Source organism: Pan troglodytes, chromosome Y (assembly GCF_028858775.2).
Source record: "Pan troglodytes isolate AG18354 chromosome Y, NHGRI_mPanTro3-v2.0_pri, whole genome shotgun sequence".
In the NCBI taxonomy this organism is placed as follows: Eukaryota; Metazoa; Chordata; class Mammalia; order Primates; family Hominidae; genus Pan; species Pan troglodytes.
Genome location: NC_072422.2, coordinates 6,435,751 through 6,442,199, shown reverse-complemented (window position 1 = coordinate 6,442,199; position 6,449 = coordinate 6,435,751).

Sequence of the window (6,449 nt, the reverse complement as noted above, 5' to 3'; positions counted from 1 at the left end):
AAGTGAGCAAACCTGCATGAGCCTATGTGCCTATTGTTTAATTGTTACGTCTTTTAAGCATGAATAAATTAACAGCTATGGTTACTATGTGAGGCCAGAATATTCAATATAAGCTCAGCTTCTAGAATTAATTTGGCAGGAATTAAATCTGAGTTCATCTACACTGATTCAGAGGGGACCAGGCCTTCCTTGGTGGTAAGTTACAGCAGCAGCCTCCAAAGTTGAAAATACCAAATTCATGACAGTGCCCTCATTAGAGGTTAATAGGGTGTAGCCCTTAGTCCACCAAGATGACTTATTGCAGGGGCATATGTGGGTGATCTTAGTTTTATGTCCTTGATGTAAGAACCAGGTGCCAGTTTTCCTTTCAAAATAGTCACCCACATGTGTTATGCATCCAGAATGAGGAGGGTAGTACTCCTGAGCAGGATGATGATTTTACAGAGGTTGGTAGATTAAGAAACCAGAATTTGGTAGTGGATATCCATGTTGACAAGAGATTTCTTGACAGAAATGTGCTATGTCTGATGAAAGAATGTATGCACTATGTAATATTAAGGATGTCTAGTATGATTCAATATTCATATGAATTAGAATTGTATTGTACAGTCAATAGTAGTAGATGTACCATAGTTGATTAAGGGAAGGTTAATACACGCTTATTTGTATGTGGACTAGATTTGTAATATATCCACATGTATGGAGGTATGAATAAACAATAATAGTCCTACATATTATTCATGGGGGCTAAGAGTAATACACAAAATACATAAAAGCACTAATGTATTAGAGCTAGTTGATTAATACTGACACCGTAGTTTAAGTGTGTGCTGTAAAAAAAATCAGGGGTAGTTTAATGAGAATTTCAGCTTTGGATGTTGATGGTGAAGCAGGAATGCTTTTTCCCCGAGTTATCTTGGCGAGGGGATTCTCCATTTCTTGTTTAAAAGACCAGAGTATTGAATTACACTACAAGAAAATTTTCATTTAAGTAATTTATTTTCAATTAGGGTAGTAAGCAGTATAACGGTGAGGATGGTAGAGAAGTACATGATAGATGCTGTCTGTCTGATGACAAAAAACGGGTATTTGACAGACTGCCCTCCAATTCATGTGAGTGTAAACAGGTCAGCCACTAGGATTCAGAATATGAATTGATTTAATGGCTGGCATATTATTCTTTGTTATTTAGAATTGTGAGGTACAGGAATAACTGCCAGAATGGGAATGGACAATATGAGGGCAGATACACTTCCTAGTTTGTTAGAGATAGATAGTAAGATTGAGTGTGCAAACAAAAAGTACAACTATTGCTTAATGTGGGGTGAGGTATTGAGGGGGTTGGCTAAACTCTTAATTATCTGAATTGCTCAGGAGGTCAGGTGGAAATAGTACTAGAGTTATTAGAAGGAGAAGAAAAATTAAAACTGGATATCTTTGGTTTTTTAGTAGGGGTAGAATGTGATTTTGTCTGTGTGTGATGAAACCCCTAAAAGTTTGTTAGATCCTCTTTTATGCAAGAATAAAAGGTGAATGGTTGCTAGAACAGTATTGATGAAAAGTAAGATGAAAGACGAAAAGTTGTGTGAGGGTGGCTTTGTGAACTGAGAATCTGTCTCAGATTCATTGTACAAGGTCTATTCCAATATATTGGATGGCTGATGGTAGATTTATAATTACTGTAGCACCTCAGAATAATATTTTTCCTCATGGGACCATGTAGATTATGAATGCTGATGCTATAGTTGTGAATAAGAGGATAATGCCAACAGTTCAGATTTCTAGGAATAGAAATGATTAATAGTGTAAGTCTCGGCCAGCATGTAAGAGGAAAATGAAAAATATTGAATGGCCATTGTCCTGAAAATAGCGAACCATTCAGCTGTATTTTACATCTCATCTGATATGAGTGACTGAAGAAAATGCAGTTGAGGTGTCTGAAGTCTAGTGCAAGGCCAAAAATAATCCTTTGAGGATTTGGAGAATTAGGCTGACACCAAGAAGTGGGCTGAAGTTTCATCATGTAGAAATGTTAGATGGTGTGGAAACAACAATGGATGAGTAGTTAATAATTTTATTAGCAGATGTGGCTTGTGAGTATTGGTCATTATTGTCCTTACAGTTGAAGTACGATGACGGTTTTTCCTATCATTTTTCATGGTTATAGTCCATGTGAGAATAATGCAATATGCTTTATTTTTAATAAGTATTCCCTTGGTTATAGGTTTTGTAGGTTTTTCTTCAAAACTTTCTCCTATTTATGGAGGCCCAGGGATAATTATTAGTGATGCTGTGGGTTGTGGTATTGTGTTGATTTTTTGTGGGTTTTTCATGGGGTCAATAGTCTTTTTTATTTATTTAGGTGATATGATGGTTGTTTTTGGTTATACTGTGGCTATTGCTATTAAGGAATATCCTGAAATGAGAGTCAACTATTGACATTTCAGGGGCTTTATTATTAGAATTATTAGGAAAGTTGATGTTAGTTCAATGAATATTTGAGTACGATGGGGTAGTGGTCACAATTAATTGTAATAGCATAAAAAGTTAGATAATTATTGAGGGTGAGAGGTTGGGGTGGTGGCATGAGGATTCTGTGGGAGTGGATGCCTCACCCAGCAGATGTAGGCCTACTACCAAGGTTTTGAGAGTTTTTGGCATAAATGCCTACATATGGATGCACTATGACTTATCGCCAGATTAGAATCATAATGATGTGACCTTTCTGCCTGTACCCCGCCAAGAGGAAATATTATTACGTATCTCTTGGCCTGTAATCTAGGTGATTTGTCTCTCCTGCCTCTTCCCTCAGAGGATGTCGTGAAACATCATTTGACTTAACATCTGGGTCATGTGCCTCTCCTATCCTGCCTAGGTCCTGCTGACAAAATAAATTGTGACATACTACTGATTGCAAAAGCTAAATGATGTGACTCTTCTTCATATTCTAAACTCTGCCAAGAGAGGGGATTATTACATATTGAAAAGCACAGCACTTTGGTAGAGTGACTCTCCTTTTTTTCTTCTTCCCTGTTTATCATGGGCTTGGTGATATATTATTTGAGGCTGTACCCAGTTGATGTGACCCTTCTGACTAACACCAGCCTGCAAATGAGATTAAACCATATCACTGGCTCAGCACTGAGGTGATGTGATTCTCCTGCTTTGTCCCTGCTCACAGGTGAAATTGGGACATACACCTGGGTTAAACACACATGTACAATAAGTGTCATAACTGTACCCAGCCAGTAGAGATATTTTGACTATCATAGCCAGTCTCATGGCCATGGGTAAAGTTCTGGGTTTTTCACTTGTATAAGGTTCCCGAAGGATTATAGTCCTCAGATCTATCACATAAACTCTTAATGGTACATAGAGTGTCATAATAGAGACCAGGAACCAGGTGAGAATGTGACTCTTGTACGTACACCTAGATGACATGATTCCCATTCTCAAACTTGAATGAGGTAGTATATCTCACATAAAAAAAAAAAAACAAACAGTTGAAGGTTGAAATAATTACTCTCTTACATGGATCAGATTCCCAAGAGCTTTGGTAATATTTAAACCATGATTTAGCACACCTGTTTTGTTGTAACTCCCCTACTGAAACACAATCTTCAAGTGGGATTGGAGCTCTTATATGTAAGTCTTGCCCATTGTTGAGATTGTGACTCCAGTACTTTGACGCAACTCACGGAAAGTTTTGACTCACATATACAAAACCAGGACTTGTGTGTGAAGTGAAACTTATTTCCAAATATTGTTGAGAGTGTAATTAAGACAGGTACCTTTGCCTAGCACATGAATTATTTGACTGTCTTTTCTATTCTCAGACCACAGATGAAATTGTGCCATATGTGGGACAAGCATCTAATCAATATATAACACCTTCCTTGGCTCTGCCTATAAAGGACACTTTTACATATCACTGGGATTATTGCCCAGGTGATGTGAATAATGTGCCTGAGACTGGCCTACAAAAAGAATTGTGTCTTATATTTAGTTCCATCATGTAAGTTATGTGACTCCCTTCTACTGCCTAGGCCCTGCACTTACATTGCATTGTGACACATAACTGGGCACTTTACCCAGGAGATGTGATTCTAGTTTTTGGGTTCTGTCAACAGGAAGCATTGCAGCATATCACTTGGGTCAACAAGGTGATTTCTTTTTTTTTTTTTTTTTTTTTTGCTTTTGCTTTTCTGACAGGACCCTGCCAACTGAGAATACTGGAATATTTCTGGCCATCATTTAGGTGATGTGGCTTCTCTGCCTGTTTCATAACCACAGAAGGAATTGTAACATACACCTAGGTATGGCTTACAGGCATGATAATGAGGCTCATATGTGGACTCAGCCAATAGAGGATATTTTGACTCTTATAACTAGGTTTAGGGATGTGTGATGTTCAGGATCTGCTTCTAGTGAAAAGATCAAAGAAGATTATGACACTCACACCTATTTTACAAAGGGCTCAGCACATGGGTAAAATTGTGAGTCTTGTATGCAAACCCTGCTGACAGGACTCTCCTCATCTCACATGGATGAAACAAACTGTCATAAATAAAAACAGCACATGTGTGGTATTGTAAATCTCATCTTTCAAATTTTCTGACGTTGTGATTCTGGTATAAATCTTTGCCAAACACCTGTGTAATTTGACTCCCCAGTTTTCTTCCAGCCCATATATGGGATTTTGATATCTAGCTAGGCCAACCTCAAGGTGATGTGACTCATATGCCTGGGCCCTTCTCTCAGTATGTATTGTGACATATCACTAAATCTAGCAACCAGGTGATGTTACATTCTTGCCTGTGCCATGCCCACCAAAGTTATTGTGACATATTTCTGTGTCCTCCTCATAGGTGATGTAACTTTCTTCTCTTGAATGAACCATATGCAAATGAATAACAATGGCATATTTCTAGGCCAGGCACACAGGTGAGGGTAGTTGTAGGCCAGAGCCATGCCCAAAGGAGGGCATTGTGACATATCTCTGGTCCTATCACCTATGTAACGTGGCTCTCAGATTCTGCTTGGGCCTTGTCAACCTGTAGAGTGACATATTTTTAGGCTAGGAACAGAAGTGATGGTACTTTTTTGCCAGGGCAATGCTCCATAGTGGACATTGTGACATATCTCTAGGCCTTTCACCTTGGTGAAGCGACTCCTTCCATGGGCCCTACTCAGATGGAGCATTGTGGCATAAGCAGAGAGCCTGTACCAAGGTGATGTTACTGTTTTGGTTGGGTGCTATTCTAAAAGAGCCTTGTGACTTATCTGAGGACCCAGAACTTGAGTGATTTGGCCCTTCTGCTTGATTTCTGCCCACATATTACATGGTGAAATATTCCTAGGGAAGCATCTAGGTGATATGACTCTCCTCATCTGCCTGAGGCTTGCCTACTGAGGAGATAGGGACATATCTCTGTGCCCATGACCTAAGTGACATGACTCTCTTTTCCTGCCTGTGCCTTTAAAAGGGGATTGGACAATATTGCTGAGCCCAGCAATTAGGTAATATCACAGTAGTCTTTTTTGTAAACCATAGTCACAGGGGAAATTTTGACCTGTTGCACCCAGATGATGTTACTCTTCTGCCAGAGACTTGAATGGAAAGGGAATTATACTGGTAGGCCCAGAAACCTGATTATGCTACTGTTCTGCCTGTGCCAGAGTCACAGAAAGTATTTTTGCATAATTTCACATATCAGAAATAGGTCTTTTGGCTCTCATACTTTTGCTAAGATATTCCACATGTGGAATTGTGTGATATTGCTGGGTCCAGCACCCAGTTAAAGTGACCTGTGTATCTAGGTTCTGCATAGAGACAGCATTGTGACTTGTTAGTTGCCACATCACCTAAGTGATGTTATTATTTTTTCTAATTTTTTGTATACAAATGGGATTATGACATATACCGGGATTCAGTTCACAGGCATGATGGCCAGACTTACATTGGGATTCAGTCAATGGAAGATATTTCACCTCTCATCGCTAGGCTTAGAGCAATAGGAAAAATCCTGGGTTACATTCTTGTACAAATCTCACAGAAGTTTAAAACACTACCTCATATTGTATAAACTTTTTAGGTGGTACACTGTGTTTCATAACGTGGCCCAGCAAAAATTTAAGATTATGACTCCCAAAAACATACTCAGGTGAAAATAAATGTTGTCACATCGCACATTTACAAAGCCCACTGTTGATGTACTGAATCTAACAAAAGAAAACAGTACAAAGGTGGAATTTTGACTCTCATGTGTGGATCTGGTCACAGGTCTGATTGTGACTCATGTATGGAGCCAGCACTCAGGCATAAAAATGGGTCTTATTCCTTAACTCAGCCTAAATATGAGACTTTGACTATCATACATGGTTTTAAGGCAATGTCTAACATTGTGAGTCCATATGAGCTTGTGGGCCTCAGAGGAGTTTGCAACACT